Below are 19,608 nucleotides of genomic sequence, written 5' to 3'. Positions count from 1 at the left end.
CAGATGAAGCTATAGTTGTGTGGAAATGCAGTCCAATGAACCCTGTCTACTGCGGCTCAAGTAAGCAGACAGAGTTCACTGAAGTGTATAGCATAATGCCTCTATACATGTTTCGGCTTCTTTTTGGCTAGAGATAAAGCCCTTTTTCAAAATACTTTAATCTTATTCAGTAGGCTTAACAGCTATCGTCCAAAATATCCGTCGGCAGTTACGTAAATACTTTGTTTTGAAGTTTTCGATTGATTATTTATATCATGATTTGAGCGCTGATGGGCTCCTAGGTAAACAACACGTTGAACTCCTATAGCGTTGCTCGGAAAATCAAAAAACATTGGAACCGTTTCAATATGGTGTGTATATATATACAATGCAGTCCACGCTCCTTGCAGTCGTGTAGCTACTTTATGTAAAGACAAAAATAAAATGAAACCAGTTCTTTCCTACAGAAAATATTTTCTACAAGAATTTAATTTTTGCACGATGGTCCACCGGCCGATAAAACCTCTGATCAAATCAACATTTTATCTAACCGATTTCGGCGAGTCAGCGAACCTAAACAAACATGAATCCTTGAATAATACATTGATTTTGATACAAAAAAATTTCAGTAATATATACTGTTCATATTAAATGAGATGTGCATTATGAAGCATTATGTTGTGATTATACTGTGCTTGCAATTGATTTAGAAACCAAGCCTTAAAAGCGATTAGCTCAACAAACGAAAAACTGTGGTACATATGTTCCATCCTCGATACATAAGCGTAATACCCTCCCATTTTGGTGCTATGGCTAGGTAAAAACCTGATCCGTATTAAGCACTTTGACCCGTACCGAGGATAGCTGTTATGTACACGAGCAGACTGCGACTATAATTATAGACCAAGTTACTATTTACAAACTCTTGTAGAACGTAAATCACCAAGTGATTTTCACCAGGCGGCAGCAGTTTAGTTAGCTTGAACTTGCTTTATTTTACTCCTCGTATTTTAAGTTATATGTATAGCCATGTCTTGCTTCATCGTCGTTAGCTTCTCTCTCTTTACGAATAAGCAACACAGGCCTATGAAGACATAGGCCTAAAAGTGTTCAGAAATAGCGATATCGGATCCAAATCAGTTTCAAGGGTTGATTAACTAGATTCCCTGAGAAGAGAAGAAGAAGATTCGAGCAGTTTTGTCTTGTGTATAATTTTTGACAGTGAAGCGTATCACGTTCGTGGTGAACGGCTACATCGGATCATTAAGAAGAAGAAGAAGCGCATTTTTTCGACAAGTCACTATTTGTACATTGTGCAACTTACACTGCATATAGTTTGTAACCTATTTTATAGGGTAGGGTGCTTGGTCCTAGGCTTCAAGACAGGCGTATAAATTGTGTAAAGGTGTGTATCATAATAGTGCTGACGAACGATTTAAATCTCTATCTCGATCTAAAAATTAAAAAAAGACTTGACTTAACATTTTTACTTCAGTTTAGTCAATGATAATAATAGTACTAATAAGATTTGCTGTATTATAACCTTCTAATGATTCTTTTCTCAAGATGTAACTCAAAATGATTATGATAAAGTTTTGAACGAGGAAAATTTACTCGGAAATGCTATTAGAAATATGTAATAATGTAGCAGGCCAATATCGCAAGCAAGGGGGTCCCACCAACGTCATTCACAATTATATGGATAAAGTTGTAACTTAAATGAAACTGTTCAGTTTCGAAAAACCTAGAATATTAACGGACCTCACCAGTCGACTTAGAGTACTGGAAAGATATATATAAGAAATACCTTAAAAACCGGCAAAAAAACTTGAAATCTAGTGGATTTTAAGATGTTATAAATGGACAAGCTATATTCCAGCAGTGGTACATGCTATCGATGAATAAGATCCAGACTGAAGAAAACCACTTCCTGAATGGAACTGTTATAAATAATACGAGGTATTTTAGTATGCTTGATACAGGTACGTCATAACTTCAAATTAGGCCAACTTCGCAATATTTTTAATAATAAATATAACTATTTCTCTAATTTGATATGTTTGTCCGTCTGTCGATAGATCGCGTTTCATGCGCTATTAAGTTGTTTATAAGTAAGTAAGTAAGTAAGTATTGCAGGCGTCCAGTTCCTCATTCGATTAATTTTGCTTCATGAGCAGCGGAAACACCGTCCATTTGAAAGAAATGTACGTGCTCATCTTAATTTTTCTACGATTTTTCGGTCCCATTAATATGGATAAGGGTACTAAAGCTGGTTGTTTGCTGGCGCATTAGTTAGAGACGTTCGTTGTTTTCACTTAAGCGTATGACTTAAGCATAATGGACCTCTAAGCTTTTAATTTTGTTTTTTAAGAATTTAAATTTTTACTAATAAAATATTTCGTCAAATCATATATCTTTCATAAGTCAACACCTGTTCCGGTGAACAGTATAAAAAATAATGTTAGTAATTATTATATTTTTACTTACAACGGCTCCAACAGTGATCTACCAACAACAATACGTATCTGGGCAGGCGGAAACTAATAACTGCTCATATGTATTCATTTTTCTTATTTGACTGCCACGACAAACGAAGGTTAAGATACTGGCGGTCCGGCCCGAGCTTGATTTTTCGTAGACAGTCTACTTTTTGTTTAGATAATTCTAGTAATAATGATATAAATTTACAGCTCACAATCCTTGAAACGGTGCCGGCTTAATTAAAATTCCAAATGGGACTACATTTATCCCTTACACAATCTTATGTAACAATTTTATGACAATATGTCCTTAGCGCTGTTATTATCATTGATAACATGCACACTCTAAGTCGCGATATTCAATTCTGAAATGGTGCCAGATCATTATAGTCGTTGAGCTTCTTCTTGCGACGAGGTACCTGTCCACAGTGGCAGGCCTATCTCTAATCTTGTTTTTCAAATATCTAGGAAAAAACGTGTAGTGCACTAGAAAAAAAATGCCAGCAAACTTTGACGTGATACCGAAACCCTAAGGTCACGAAGTTTTGTCAAGAGCAGGAAAAAAATTAATAAGAGTGTGTTGTTATTCGAGGGGTGTTGTTCTAAAACGCATAGAAATTATTAGAACAATTAAATAGTTAGCCGCATCAGTGTAGTGTTTTCGACGCTCCCCCTATTTTATGCCGGCTATTATTGACCTAAATCTCATTATTTCACAGTGCGTTTATTCTTTGCACAGAGAAAATACAGGTGTATGCGTTTAGTGAGAGTATTTCTCTGTCCATAAAAGACGGAGAAATACTCTCACCATAAAAGAACAAACGCCATATTTAAATTTGAAGAAATTATATAATTCAATAAACAATCCAGTTGTTTTTTACTTCCTTATGGTAATTTTGGTAAATCATTGGTTTAATGTTTTGATGTAGCATAAGATGGTGACATGTACTTAATTCTTAATTAACCCAGCGTGCACACATAACATGATTATTATCGTGCTTCAAAAATAGGCAAATTTTAAATTGCCTCCTGAAGAAAATCGACCTGCACGAGAATAATGTCGTTTAAAGAAAGGAGACAAATCCTGTTATCGGTGGTTAAGCACGAGTCTCTGTTGTTCTGGACACGATGCCGGACACAGGCGTACCTCCCCGTGCCATCCTAAGGCCATGGCTAGCTATTTAGGCACTGGACGCAATTAGATGTTGGCAAATTTCACTAGGCGGCGGAATAACCCGCAACCAAGCTATCTCAATGAACGGAGCTAGCGCAGTGCCGTAGATCATACTTTACCAACACGCATGTCCCATGATTGTATTTGTCTACCAAATCTTTTTTTATTCATAAAGAAGCTTTGTATTCAATTCTATTTAAACCGCTTTACCCTAAAAATTAGTCTTTCGAGATACACAATTTTGCCAAAGCACCAAACAAGCGTCACCGCTACCGCCAGTGGCCAAAAGATGTGTCTAATTAATGAGGACTGAATCAATAGCTAACCAAGAGAAAAGCGGATATAATTAGTGAAACTGTAAATACGAAAGCAAAAAGCAAATGGGGGAACATCGTAGGAGATGTTCAAAGCTTTCCGCGCATAACTGTTATTCAACAGCATTATTCGGGGATACGTCATGCTTGTGTCGGCTTAGAAAAGTAGGAATACGTATTGACTTGACGGCATATGTCTATTGATATAACGAATATAAAAACCGTAGACGTCTCTGCTCCGGATTTCGAACTTTGGAAAGACACAAAAAATGCTGGAAAAACAGTGAACCAGCAAACTGTGACTTGGGCTAAGTCAACTGTAGGTTCTACAATGCACAGGCACGAGAGTTTATTAAACAATAGTATCAGTTTATTAGAGTGTAGGTATACAGAGTGAGACCGAAATCTATGGACAGCTTGAAAAAAGTCACTTGACAGTTATATGTATATGTAGAGTTTCATACCCAGTAAAGTAGCAGGAGCTACGGGAATTATTACAACCAGGAATGGATTCACGGTGCATCTAGAGACACCCTAATACGATTTCTAAATGTTTATGACACTATGTCCATAAGCTCACGGCAGGATATTCTGTCGTACATTGCTGCGACTATTGCTTATTATACGTTCATTAACGCGATAATATTTTAAGAAATCGTATTCGGGTACTGCAATATTTTGCCAATCTATTGGCAGCTAGCCCCCGTTACGTCTAAGAGGCTGTCGATCAACGGCAGTTTCTCCACGGCATTTTTACACGCCCGCGTATAAGTGTCTATGAAGAAACAAATAAGTAAGTGGAGCGAAAACGACGAGGTATATGAAAAGTTCATAAAGTTGAAGTGTCGAAAATCAGCCTTGGTGGAAACGGCATTACCTAGCACATATACATGTGGGCAGGATTGATTGCGAAGGTGAAATGAATGGTGATTTGGGTGAGATTCACGAACTCTTTGAGTAAATTGAGTCGTGGCTTAATGAAGCCGAAGTATACATGGCAGCGCATAAAGAGTATGAAGCAACGCTGCCTTACCAAGACAAAATCATTTATGGGACTGTGATTAATCGGTTAGCTAGAGTAATCGCGTCAACCGGTTGTCGAATTTACCTTCTTTACATATATATATATATATATATATATATATACACAATAGTCTATTCATCTCGTAATCCTCTAGCTTGCGAGCCTTCTTCTGTTTATTTACAATTCAGCTTGTCATTAAGTAGTAAATGGCTCTTTACAGATATGGGCAACATAGGACTACCACATATCCATATTTATTCAGCTCTGATTACTTGGTCCAGAACGTAGTTCCCTTATATAATTTATCGATATTATTATACGCTCTACCGTAGACGGGCTTCTTTCTTACAGAACGCCATGTACCTGTATTCCACGAATCAACTGGATAATTGCACGGTGAGAAAAACTAGCTAGCACCTATGTCAATAGGGTAAGGCCATGAAGTATGAACTTCTTTAAAATGACGCATAACAAACCTTCTATATGCAGGTAGGCCCAATTCTAAGGAGAAGGACATACAAGTATTAGGCTCTGAAAGACTGGAACTGAGAATGAATACCGCGAACAAGCACAAAAAAAGAAGCAGCAACTGTTACACAATTCCAGCACACACAGAACGATAATTATTAGTTAGGTTATTCGAAGCATCATAAGCATTTCATTATTTTTCTTGTTTCTTACTTGCGCCTTTAGAAAACAGTTAAACCTTTTGTAATTAAGGGAGTGGAAACGAAAAAAAAAACGAGGAGCAAATATCGCGTTTTTCATTAATATGATTTTGTAAAATAGTGGATCGGTAATATAGCTTACGACTTACTATCAAGATTTATTGTACCTAAAGTAGTTTGAGATTTCAGAAAAAAATCTGTCTAATAATGTTAGCATTGCGTTTCTAAACATGATCAACGATGTGTCCCGAAGCGCTTAGAGGTAAGAATCAGCTTTAGGACTAGTTTTTAGGCAAGGTCTTAGGCAATTTTTTATGTTGCTGGCTCCGTAAAATGCTTACCCTATCTTAAAATTATTCGACTAACTCGAGGCTTATTACCTAGGGGAGTTTTGCGCTGAGACGTACGCGCAGAATAGAACACAAAAACGACGGATTCCATTTATGGGTCAATAATGATCGGGTTTGGTCGGAATTTCAGCCAAGCATTGCTGCTTTAAACAGCCGGCCCCCATTAGGACGAAAAAAGCGCTAGTATAGCTATGTCGAGTTTCGGTTGAAAATTTAGCCGGTTAGTATGCTACTAATGTAGCGTCAGGAAAATCATCGATTGAGTTGAAAAAATGTTTTATATTAATTGCGGGAGAAATCGTTTGCCATTCATCTACGAGTGGAGAAATGCCAAGCTATATGTTAGTACATCCGTTCCTGTCCTAAAGGTTTTTACAAAAAGCAAACTACCTATAGTTTAAGACTAAATGTTATCACATCAAGAAACAGACCCGATCAACGGGAAACATATTCACAAAATCTCGGAAACTTCTCTTTTCGTTCATGTCGATTGTAAGGGGGCGCGAAATTGGCTTGCTTTGGGACCTAACTTTCCGTCAACCTTATACGGGAATGACGAATCATATTCAACCTAATAAAACATCACTAGGTCTTTGGGTAGATTCCGATCGGTCAGCAACGTCTTCAGGTAATTCGAAGGCCCGATGATCTTGGTGAACTGACTGTTTTCTGCTACTAAAGCGAAGACGTGCTCAACACAAGAGGCAAACCCCTATTAATTCAATCAATAGAACAGTACTAAACTTAAAGCAGTACTGTCAATTTACGCCAATTTAGCAACGTAGACATTTATTTTTTTTGCAAAATACTGCTAGAGCACTCAGTGACGTCTACATACGATAAATGTATTGGTGTTTACTCTTGAAAAACATGGCTATACACCGGATTAAAATTAAAAATTCAACTCGTTTAAAAAGAATTGCGGACCGATCTCAGATACCATGCTTATGACTCTGACAGCTAATTCATTGCTTCAACTGCATGAGGTAAGGGACGCCTCGGGGTCAGGAATCTATCGAAAAAGAAATTGAGGAAAGCTTATTTTATATAAATGTTTGCTTCATAAATTTCAGCAATTCCCGATGCAGGATAGCGTTCTCGGGTTACATAAAACAAAACAAGCACCTTTACATTTACATTATACCGTGACGGAAAATGTCCTACACGACACAATGCCGTTGATGGCCAAGCAATAGGTAAAAGGAAGACCGATAATAGCTCATAGGACATGACGGCAAAATGGTACATTGAGGATCTAACGGAAATATATCGTACTTTATACACAAAACTCCGAGAAACAGATTTTCAACGCTTATTAAATTGTGTGTACTGCGCGCTGTGCTCAAGCATGCTCTGCATCATAACCTACCGTCTCATAAGCCACGTTTTATCTTCTGCTATGTCTAAGCACTTTAATCGCGGAAGCGATTGTGCTCAGATAACGATACTTCTAAATTCTGAAACTTATTGACCAGTCGTTTTCTAATTAGCAACGTCCAAGAGACGTCCAGTGATCTTCCGCAAGCAAATCCTCTAACTATGCGGAAGCATGCTAGGTGTGGTCAGTTCTGCCACCTCGTGCCAACACACTAAGTGGTCACGACGGCTAACTAGTACGACGAATTTAACCGAGCCCGTGAAACAAAAGGATCTTCCACTCGTTTTGCCAGGCGGCAAATTTAAGAAATTTTGAAGCCATATCCGTTACGAGTTTGTCGAAAAACCTTCAAGATATTGCTCGTTGGCTTTATGCCACTGCCTTGACAAAACTGTCGGTTTCGAATGACGGTTTGATGGATTCCAATAAAGGCATGACCTTAAATCTTTCCGCAGAATGACACGAGGTTGACTCTGTGTTAGACAATTGTTAGACTGACCTTGTTTAGCATGCGTGCATTGCCTGCACGAGAATAGCCACAAATAAGGACCTAAGCCTTACAAGAGCTAGGCTGCAAACGGCTCAAGTCTGCGCTGTCTCGCTTCAAAAAAAATTAAACGACATTTTCTTCACCTTATCTAATATACGACCTTCTCTTGTTTCGTCAGAGATGTTCGTTTGAATTGAATTGGGATAATGAATGCTGTTCTGCTCAGCAGAAAAGTTCCAGTAATACGCGTTTTCCATTGGGTCAGACCTCTATTGCACTGGGCCAAACGCATAGACAAGATTGTCGCGAATGCGGACTATATCCATAATTTAGAAATACATACCTCAAAGTCAAGGAATTAGCATTAAAGCGAAATAAACCATTCTTACGGAGCGAAAACAGACATGCACAAAATATGATGAGTCTTACCTCGTTTGAAACATATCTTCAATTTATATTCATTAGCTAGTGTCACAGAACTTAGCCAATGCTAAGTAGAGTATCTGTGTCGAATGAAGGGCAGCCATAATGAAGCCTTCGTACACTTAGCGTCTCTCAGATGAAAAACATGGACGAGTTATCTTGTGCTTCCGCTTGTTTTTCTTGCAGAGCTAGTATTACTTTGAAATCATTCAAAAAGGAGTCTGTAAAGTACAAGACTTTAACGACTCCTGACTTCGCACATCAGGCCACCTACCTTGAAACCAATTTTGCGGTGGCTACCACATCATTAGGCACACTCCTTCGTGGGCGGGAACGACGTCCACCCAACCCACAGAACAGTCTAAAGAAATAAACGAACGCAGCGAAATCAAAGCGAGACGCTGCTGGACAAGAAACGTGCTCATAACTACCTTCCGGTATTTATGCATCATGATCGAGTTCCATCCAAACCGTTCTGCAGGAAGGAAAGACCCAACAATCTCGGGTTTTTCCTTCCTGCAGAACGGTTGCCGGGGCCTAATCTACACGCCTCCGAACTGCTCGGGGTATATGCTTTGGTTTACTCTATACATGGTTACAGTTTGATAGCTGAACTTGTGAGTCGATTCCTGGCCTTGGTGTAATTTGCGAGGTCTAGAGAGACTGAAACAATTCATGTGTCCTAGACTTTCGTTTATGTAACACCAGGGCGTATCACGAAGACCGAGCAACACTGTATCATACTACGAAGAGATGCGCCTTTGAGGCTTGTTCCAATATCATCATAATGCGGCTTGAAAGTAGCATTGACTTGTCGTACCACCTAGCAACAATCAATTCACGCATCTTAAGATTCTCTTACTATTGCGGCTTATTGCGACCGTGTAGCCAGCAGTGCATCTTACCTCGAAAAGGACTGCCTGCTTCCAACAACATTTGATGGGTGACTTATGACGGGTAGTTCATGTGTGCTTAAGAAATTTACTTGTGAACACAAACTAAAAACTTCAAGATTAGTGTACCTAACCGAAACAACCATCCAATGATGGCACTGCAGAGCATATTGCATATACATCTTCTTAGCAGCGTTTCATCGTGATCGCTCTCCACGAAGATGGGTCAAGCGAATGGCCTTTTCCTTCGGAAATGGCGTTCAAAAATATTTCACTCCTGCTTTTCGGCATGTCGTAAGCCAACATTGAATATACCTACTGTAAAAAAGCATGTCAGACCCACTTTTTAACTGCTTACTGCGAATCAGGTCTCATCCAATCACCTTGGTCCATTACGATTAGCTGGCTGGCGCTTGGTCAATTTTCCTGGCTGGCGTAGCCCAGCAGCAGCAGCAGCCAATCTACAACCTTTATAAAACCGCGGCTATTGCCAAGTCGATTTTGGATCAATTTTAATATTTCGCTCAAGGTTTGGGTATAAGGGTCGATGCCCGGATCCCCTTGTACCAGGAACAGACTTGTTAGTTTGGTATCCAGCTTGGTCGTATAAAGCATATAAAGTCACCCAGTGTTTCTTTTTTGCAGACTGTTTTTTATTGGGAAAACAGTTTGACCCACTGGCACGTGCCATATCAGAGCTAGTTTTGCTTAGTGGATTGTTTTTCCAAAGTATCAAGCTTTTCCAGCAATTAAGTTGGATGTGTCGACTACCGAACTCCCTCTCAAACGTTACCGTATTGCTATCGGACGGGAAGTAACATCCGACCTGATTCAGCAGGCTGAGTATTGCGGCGTCCGCGTTTGTCAACCCTTGTGCTTAAGTTACCTGCAAATATCGACAGTTAGGACGTAAATGGTGGACCTGAATGGCACAAGTGATCTTGCTGATTAGTATAATCGTGTCCTCGTGGCTTGGAGGGGGAGTGTATCGTATTATGATGCTATATCTATTGCTTTTCAGTACCATTACATCATTCTCGGGAAGCACAGCACTAATTTTTTTTAAATGTTGTCCAGCACCAGTATGTTCCCAGAACAGCAGCTTTGCTTGAGACAGGCGTGTGGAGGAAAGGTGACGAGAAAACCCGATAATTCGGAGGGCAGTGACTAACGGGTCTTAGTGAGTATAATGACATCAAAGCCAATACAGCCAGTTGGTGGTAGCAGCGATGGACCTTGAGTTGCTCCCTTTGCATTCGACTATACAACAGAGGTTACTTAACTAACTCCTTTTTTAATCAAAGTGTACGATTCTCAGTTGTTTCGACATCTACGGCTCCGGTCTCTACTCTGTGACCGGCTTTGGGACTGAGTACGGCTTCTTTCAAGCTACTGTTCGTTGCGACAAGACGCCTCCCGAACATGTAGACCCGCCAGTGCCTATGTAAGGAAGCCTGTTAGATTTACGAGTGTCGAAGACAGGCATCAGTCCCGCGTCCAAAGCGCTTTGTCGAAATGGTGTTTGTTATAACGGTTCAGATATCGGTATAAGGGCTGACGACCATTGAGTGGGGACTTCTTTAAGTTTACTCGGGGTAGTTAAAGTTCGTCATCCCCTGGTCAGTCGCGGTTCTAGTCCACAGACTCTTGAAAGCTCTTTTGGTGAAATGCCAGAGTTTTGATTCCTAAAAAAATATTTGGTTTTCCTTGTTTAGCTGATTGCGATTCTCTTGTCGACGTCTCTTTTACGGCTGAACCGGTCACTTCTGACCATCTGCTGCTCTTTATGTTACTCAAAGCGCGTAGTAAGGTGAGCTATCCCGGGCTTAGTTTTTAATGAGATATCATTATTGCCTAACTTGTAATCAACTGAAAAAGGTGTACAGACAGGACATGAAGTTCAGAGATAAGTCGGAATGTTTTCGAGTTAACGTCGGAGGGCTCCATGCTCCCATGGTAACTGGCCTGCGAAAAGGTCATCGCAGGGCCGAAAGTGCTTCTGATGTACCTCTCGGCTTCCTTGACTATGCTGGTTATATCTACATTTTTCGTTGATCGAACGGCTGTGAGACTTCTTTTTCGGAAAGAGTTCCTTTGAAGCAGATCTCAGCGTTTTTACTACCTTGTCGCCTATTACCCTCACCAATTTTCTAGGGAAACGTGTCTCTGTGGGAGCAGGACGCCTCTTCTTTATCATGATAATCGTATCGGTCGTTCCAGTGGTCCGCTCCGGTGGTCACAGGGGTCTTCGCATTTCTGCGAGATTAGCCAACCTTTCTTCAAGCGCTAGTAAACAATGGACGACACAATACATTATTATTGCTTTAGAGCTGAAATATGGACTGATCTTCAGATATCTTATGAAACATTCTATTGCACAATCTATTACTTGAACGTTGCACACACCGAATCCTCACTTTAGAAAGGCATCACTTGTTGGGTCCGTCTTATTGTCAGCTTGTTGTATAGAATACTATTAAATTTGGAGGTTGCCGATGCCTGGATGAAGCAGTTAGTGACCATAAGTATGAGATAACAAGGGTCTGCTACACTGCAACAAAACTCCTGCCGAAAGGCGAGTGCTTCCTGAGCAGATCGATAGTTATGATATCGCACCCTAACGACTCCCGTGGTGATAACAATCAGGAGAACAAACATTTCGGTTGTATTCTACAGACATTAAAAGACGGGAACTTGGTCGACAAATCAGTCCACCCGAAACTGGACTTTTAATTAGATTATAATTATAAAATAGTAACATCCTTTACCACTTACTTACCCTCTAGCCTAGCTTACCCCGTGGCTTTGGCGGACAATGGTTTAAAATAGTTAGCTTACTTTGATTGAGAATTGGGTGTCATACGGTGTTGCGCGTTCATTCTAAGCTGTTGCGTAACGCCAATTATACTCATCGGGATATAGAGGCCTGTAGTTCGCTGTGCGCATTAATGGACCCAAACATTTCCCGCAAGTACGGAAATGTCTTCGATAGAAACGAGTCCGTCGAAGAAGCCTTTGGGCAAGCTACATTTTTATTCGAGGGTATTTGTCGAGATGGTTAAGTGGACCAATATCTTGCTGCTGGAACCGTAATGTCCTCGTTGATTTATAGACACTTCAGCCAGGAAAAGAAACACTCACAAAAATTTAGAGATGGAAAGAAAGATTGGCCCGACTAGTCATTGTTGATATATAGGTTCGACAGACAGTTCTTGCGCATTTAAAAAACTGTTTTTTTTTTTTCATTTCCTCATATTTGTTGTGTACTTCTGATATGCCGCTCGAGAGCGCTCTTCCCCTTCTAGGGGTGTGCTGTAATGGTATGGTGTTGCGAATGCACTTCAACCCGAAAGGGTTCCTCGAAGATGGATGTTCCGGGTAAAAAAAAAAATACATTTTCGACACTTTCTACATTATACATTATGCGTGAAGGCCAAAACGCTGCCGCAGTACATAAGACATTTGCCTTGTACATGGTAATAACGCTGTCGCCAAAAGGACTGCTCAAGAGTGGTTTTGCAAGTTTGAAGACGGAATCCGGGACCTAGAGGGTACCCTCTTCTCTGCCCGATCATCTGAATTTAATGATGATTATCGGGAGGCACTTCTAAAGGAAAATAGCTGACAAACAACTCAGGAATCGGCCGAAAGAACGTACTGCAGGCGTACAGCTGTCGTTGGTCAACTTAAGTCCTTTGGGCTTACACTGAAATTTGGAGCTTGAGTATTTCGTGAGGTTTTTGAGTCCAACAAGAAACGGAGAACGTCACGCGGTTTCAGTAACCGGTTTTTGGCACAGAGTTGTCACCGGTAATAAGAGGTGGTGCCTGTAAGTCAAGATTAACCAATCGATATGGGTGACTTTAAAAGAGAAGCCAGAGCTGAAGTCTTAGCCAGATGGTTGTTTAGAAAAAAAATATATTTTGCGTTTGGCGAAACTGTGAGAACCTTACTCACTGGAAATTGCTTTTTAGCCAGTTGGCCAGCACGTTTGTTTGGCCTAGTTACATCTAGTCAACCAGGCTATGTAAAACGAAGGCCCGACAAACCAAGTCAAATCATTTTGCCCCATAACACGAGGCTACATATGGCAAGGTTACTCTCCCGGCTTCTAATGAGTCGTTTTGCTGCACCCGCCGGACACTGCACCGATGGACTTTCATCATTTCCGTTCACTGAACAATTACCTTGGCTTTACTTTCAGAGCCAACCAGGGCGTGGTTAGAAAACATCTTCGAGATGAACCTTACTATTATCTCGTGAGACGGCATACATCATTTAGCAAAAAAAAAAGAGAAAAACACATCGACAGTAACGGACAACGCATTACATAATGACTTATTGCCTATTTAGTAACAAAGGGCACTTTCTTTCCAACCTAATTTATTACTTATTTCCTGCTACAACAGCGAGAGGAGCTAAGTCCCCTGAACACTTGCATTATAACTGACTGACCTTGTTTATCGTACCTGTGCTTACAGTTCGTGCCAGGATTAAAACGACATTTCGTCATTAAATTGTCGACTTATTATTTTTAATGTGGTTGGTTCCTAAAATAACCTATGCTGTTTTGATACCAGGCTGGAATGCACAGAAATGCAATTCTTCGAAAATTAGAGGCAGGAAACCTTTGCTGTGGTCCCATTCACAAATTCAGCAGCTAGCCTAACTTAACCTTAGCTATTTATGTGCTATTTTCCATTCTGTCACCTTTTAGAGTAACCTTTGTGAATAGTACTTTGTACAGAGCTTGAGCTGCGCAGATTCTTCAACCATTGTTCTTTAGCTCTTTTTCTTCTTCTTTATTAACCTTCCTAAACTCAACAAAAAAAACTAGATTTGCTGTCAGCTTTTTCATCAGTGTCATTAATATCACTGCTTTCCTAGAAACTCGTGTACCGACGCTATTTCCGCTCATCTTGTCGCAGGACGTTATGTTGAATAAAGAGCCTCTTTCTGGTTAGAACTTTTGCTAATGGATAAAACACATTTTTGTACAAAATGTCTTTGCCACCAGATAGGCTGATGATGGGGGTTTCCGCCTATATTTCAATCGGTTATGCTCGCTTAGTCATTACAGGATGCGCATAAAAACACGACCGGTTAGTTCGAGTAAACGCATTGGAAAAGCTATATAAGCTACGCTTGGTTTTGTGTTAATTTTATACTTAATTTTTAAGGTAAATAAAAATAACATAACAAATAATGCTCGTAATCTTCGAAAGAACAAATCATGTTTATTCACTGCGCATAAAATAGTATGTTACGAAAATGCAGCTCCCAAAATAAAATGTAATTTTATTTTAACCATTTTGATTCAATCTGCAACGCAACTTCTAATTTGTGTGTGTGTAAACGCCTCCGAATTACTGAAACCGATGGCAGAGAAGTTAGATCATTTTTACTGGGAATATAAGGCGCTTCAGTTTCCTATGATAGCTTTATACCAGCTGCACTTAGGTCTGTAGAATAAATGTACGCTCTTACATATTACGTAACCTTTACCTGAAGATATTAAGCCTTTACGTGATAGCTCCACACGTTCCGACAAATTTTTCTGGGTCGGAATCTGTCTAATAATATGGGCAGTTATTTTGCTGGTGATATATATATATATATAAAGTCAATCGAACGGGTAGGGTGATTGACGGATTGTGTCCAACTCCCCCAACATATTACGAGTGGGTCATTGATGAATACAGGTTGCTGGCGACGTTCGAACTTAATTCGAAACGAACGCAAAGATATCACCATCGACTTTTTTCCTCCTGTTCTGTAAATGACTCGTGTTTCAATATCTATTGACCTACGAGACCTCGAGAAGTGAGAAATAGATAAAAGTGGTTAAATGTGTGGCATTACGGACACCCGTACAATTAGCCACCACCATTCTATTACAAACACATAGCAATGCATTGTTTTTGCTTCAACTGATATTATTCACGCTGCAGCTTCCACCTGCACACTTAGTAAAGAACTATAGAGCAAAGGCAACTTGCATAGTTTGGCCGTGTTTATTTGGGGTGACACAGATGAACGCATCATTACCCCCGCCAGTCACAAAAGCGCTATTAGATGGGAGGAACATGTGTGAGATAGTAAGAAGAGCTCCTGCTTCTTGTTAATCGGAAGAGCGTTACTGCGATGGACGGCCAAGAGTTATCATCACTCTTGGCGCGCTCCCAAATCCGGCCATTCATATGCCTCCCACACGCTCGTGCTATAAATCCAAATGCTTTTTGTAGAAAAGAACCGCTTTCTACACATACGTACGTAGGAACATGCATAAATGTGTCAGGATATATATATATATATATCCTAGGGTTTGCAGTGGGTCATGTTGGTTTGTTAAGACGGTGCGATATAGAAGAACGCAAACCAAAACTTGAAGAGAGCAAACAGCGTAGACAGAGCTCGTCATTTAGTTCAAATATGCTTTAAATAAATAAAAAACTGTCTGTGTATAAAATGTCCGTTTTTCAGATAGAGCATATTGGTTTACAGCTGGGAAATTTCGGTGATGCCCAAGTAGGTCTAGATTTTGCATTTGTTTCTATTTGAGTTATGTGCTACTCTGAAGGTCCTTGGTTCGACTTCTCCACTGAAACGTACGTTTCTGCAGTAAGCTCATGATGTTGATAAATAAAATACATTAGTAGATTCCTATCCACGGGCTCTGTTCCTGGTTTGCGTAACGAAAGCAACAAGATGGACGCGCGGATAGCTTGGCGCAACGGTACACCAATTGGACAGCGTTTTCCCAATCAAAGAAGGAACTGAAATTCGAAGCAGCTAATCGTGTAACAGTCACACAGACCGATGTACATCAAGTGAAAATTTTGTGCTAGAACGTAACCTGACAATATTACCTTCTCTGTCCAATCGCGCTCTGCTACTTGCGAGAACCTCAGGAAAGGTGGGCTGATCTAGTGGCAGTCATACAAAAATCTTCAACGGTTAGATAACAAATCACCGAAGAACAGCTCAAATTGGCAAAATTATCATTATGTCTTCTTTTTTTTTTTTTTTTTTCGTGTTCGACGTATAGTGTTTCAGCCGTTGGACATTAATTTGCCGTTATATTCTCTGCCGCAAAAGAGCAACCGCCGAGTAAAAAAGTATTTCTTCGGCTGAGGAACATAAAATACATGCCTGATATTTCATCATTTATAAACCGTTTCGCAAATTAACGGAATTAGAATCAAAAGCTTATAGAAGAAAAAAACTCTTACCGCGAGAAAAATAGTCGTGCAGGCTAAGAATAGCAATTATGTGCCAGGATGATTTCTATATTATTAATAGTAAACAATGCCAGGACAATCTTACCGTTAGATCGTAAAATCTATACATATTACAATTTTGCGCCTATTTTATAGAGTTCGAAAAACAAAAAAAAAAAAAAAAAAAAAAAAACTTCCTAAAATACACTTTTTAACAATTGTCGAGATTACAAATGATAGAAGACGCTATCCCCCCGAAAACGACGTATTTATATAATCGGCTCAATCTGAGAATAAAACTTCAGCAGCTCCAAGAGAACACTTTTCATAGGATTGTAGGACTTCGTCCCGCTTCATTTACCCGTTGGTCTATGGTAAAAAGGCTTTGTGGCGTGGAAGGTATGTCGTTTGACATTTTTGTTCCTAGGCTGCCACCTACATACTCAGTTTAAATATTACATAAATAGACTAACTCCTAGACTCCATCTTATGTCCACTTCTCTCGTTTTGCTACTGACCGACGCGACCAGTATTTTTTGTGCCAACTTCTCCCAAGAAAGAACACCCACTCCATCTATCTTGTGCTCTGCATTAACTAAATGTATATTCCAATAGTATGAACTTTTTTTCTTTTAACTTAGGAATAAACGTAAAGAGCAGCTAGTTTTTTTTAAATCTGTATGTATGTATTTACGGTTAAGTATTTTATTTGTGGTTGGAAAGTATCTCAACCTATTTTCGATGAGCCGAACGATCCTTACGTGGATCCCACAGACATTTGCCTACAGTTAGCGCCTAAAAACTAGCGTATATGTAAAGTGTGTGAGAAAATGATAAAAAAAAAAGAAAGAAAAGTACGCTTTATAAAGAATATTATGCTGTGTATCTGGTACGATTATGCCAGTGTGATCTGACACGACGTGCCTCTGTAGAACTTTGATAATAAAACGATGGACTTTGGCTGAGGCGTTTTGACTTATCCACCATTTACTTAGGCTGTACTAATATCACGGGCAAGAATAACGAGATATAATTAGAGTTCACGACAATGCTTTAACGTGTAGCAAACAATGATATAGTCTTGATCATTGTCAGCAAATTATTATGTAGAAATAAAAAAGAAATATTTCGAAAAAAACACGACAATAGGTGAACTTGATACAATGACTCAATATAAAAGCATTGCCTCAGCCAATTCTTCTGTTTTCAATTTTTTCTTTGTTCTCTTAAGGAATCCTCATTCTGTCATGGGGTGTCATAGTTATAGGTGATAACAGACATCCACGGAGCTCCTTTGACTCCCGACTTCCCGACTGGCTGACCCCCCCCCTCGCCCGAGAGCGACCGACCGACCGACCGACGGCCTTACACAAAAGATCCAGGCTTAATTAGAAATTCCAAGCTTATGGAGAGGTTCTAAAGGGGACTCGAACCAAAAACGTGACAATCAAGTCCAGGTATGTCCCCCTAAAGAATAACCGGTGAGCGAGAAATGGGCGACGTATCACTGGGATTGCTGGCCGAAATGGCTTTGTTCAGTTTCTGAAGCGCAAATGTAAGGCCTGGGCAATGTGATTCACGTTGATCATTTAGCATGCAGGCCGATACTGAGTGCAGGATAAGTTAGATGTTTCAATTTTTCTGTCAAAACCTAGCGTAATTGATACGTAGAACATTGCCTAATCAACTACTGAACTTGCTGTAAGTCATTACATATATGCTATCACTTCTATCGCTTAATTAAAATTTAGTTTAAACCGTATTTCGGGTTCGTTGATATCATTACCTGATCAACCGTAAAAATAAATTTTATTAACTACGCATATAATTTATGGAGATTTTAATGGAAAAAAAAATTGACGCTTCCATGAAACTTCGCTTTTCAGAAGTAAAGCTACTAGGTGTTCTGAAGCCTCTATCGGTGATATGCCCACAGTAGACAGACGTTTTTCATCGCTGCTCTGATGAGGCTTCCCGTTTTAACGCTCTATATAGCAGAAGACCGCAGCGGTACAAGAATAAATTGATGTCAAGCGTGCATGGCGGATGCACACACGTGGACAAAAAAATGGTATGCCATTAGAGCATGTGATTTGCACGTATGAGAGTGTTGTTTTCTGGTTTGCATTGATACAAGCTTAACGATGGCTTTTGTTCATGCTGGAAAACCTATTGTTTATTAGTCAGAAGGCCGAAAACCATTTTTAAAAATCTCCAGAACTTCTATATCTGATGCTTGACAGTTTTTAGCGGGTGCTATACTGTTGCATTATAATGAAGAGCTTTTTATCCGTTAGCCCGTTTCTACGATGGTCGATCTCGAGTTTTATGGTGAATAGTTTTAAATGAGTGTTTATCTGTACAGGCACATCTTTAGACTAGGTTGCATTTCAATGTCATTTACATATTTGCAAAGTATGCTGGAAGGGTACGTGGTGTGGCGGACTTAGATGTACACTTAAAAATGAAACCGTCCTTTGCGTAACATCTCTAATAGACTAATAATAAAGTTACATGTTAAGTGTTAATAAAATAATAAACATCATTAAATTGTCATTCTTATTTTGAAGTTTTTTTTTTTATAAAATTACCAAATCTTCACTAGAGGATCCTAGAGGTGAAAATTTCTTCATTTCGTTCATTACGTTTTGTCCCTTGTTACATACAGACATAGTCGTCGCGCGATTTATCAAAAAAAAAAATGACCCATCAGTGTCTTACGATAAAAGACACGCTGCCAAGTAGGAGGCTTTATTACGGCTCGTAGCGGTCCTCACTGCGATCTTCAAATCAATCCTTAATTATAAAAGGCAAGCTTACGGAAGCGCCACGTGTCGTCTGACGGTTCTCTAAACATGGACTACAACCGAATTCGTATCACGATTGTCTTTGCCGTCAGAGATATAGGCGTCCCACTAGTGAAGTGTGCTAAATTATTACCTTCACTCAATAACATGTTAGGCCGTCAGTAAAATGTACTGATACTTTTTTGAGTTGGACGATCCAGGGCGTAGGAGGATACAAGTATAATATAATTGGCGAGCTATATTCCATAGGCCGATAGAATAGAAAACCTATCGCATTATAACTTATTATAAATGGTGTACTGTTAATCCTCGCGCGATTTCTCGAACTTTTCTCACCTAATACACAGTTTTATACATCAAAGTGGACACAAGAGCGTACGTGATACGACTCGGAATTACAGCTTAAAC

At 39.7% G+C, this 19,608-nt stretch overlaps 1 long non-coding RNA gene across 2 annotated transcripts in view; it reads left to right on the top strand.

Annotated features, from left to right (window-relative positions):
• The window catches only part of LOC111248065 (uncharacterized), a 37,075-nt gene extending 18,618 nt beyond the window's left edge, over positions 1 to 18,457 (top strand). Inside the window, exons 2-3 of one of the 2 annotated variants that reach the window (XR_015324715.1) lie at positions 17,655 to 17,850; positions 18,280 to 18,457. This is a non-coding gene — a long non-coding RNA (uncharacterized LOC111248065). Of the gene's footprint in view, positions 1 to 17,624; positions 17,851 to 18,279 lie in introns of both variants that reach the window. The other variant, XR_002672391.2, reaches the window with a different exon arrangement.
• The last annotated feature ends 1,151 nt before the right edge of the window (positions 18,458 to 19,608 follow it).

The sequence above is a fragment of the Varroa destructor genome, unplaced genomic scaffold (genome assembly GCF_002443255.2).
Source record: "Varroa destructor unplaced genomic scaffold, Vdes_3.0 BEIS01000003.1, whole genome shotgun sequence".
NCBI lineage: Eukaryota > Metazoa > Arthropoda > Arachnida > Mesostigmata > Varroidae > Varroa > Varroa destructor.
Note: the sequence above shows the minus strand (reverse complement) of the source record. Positions and strands in the feature narration are given on the sequence as shown.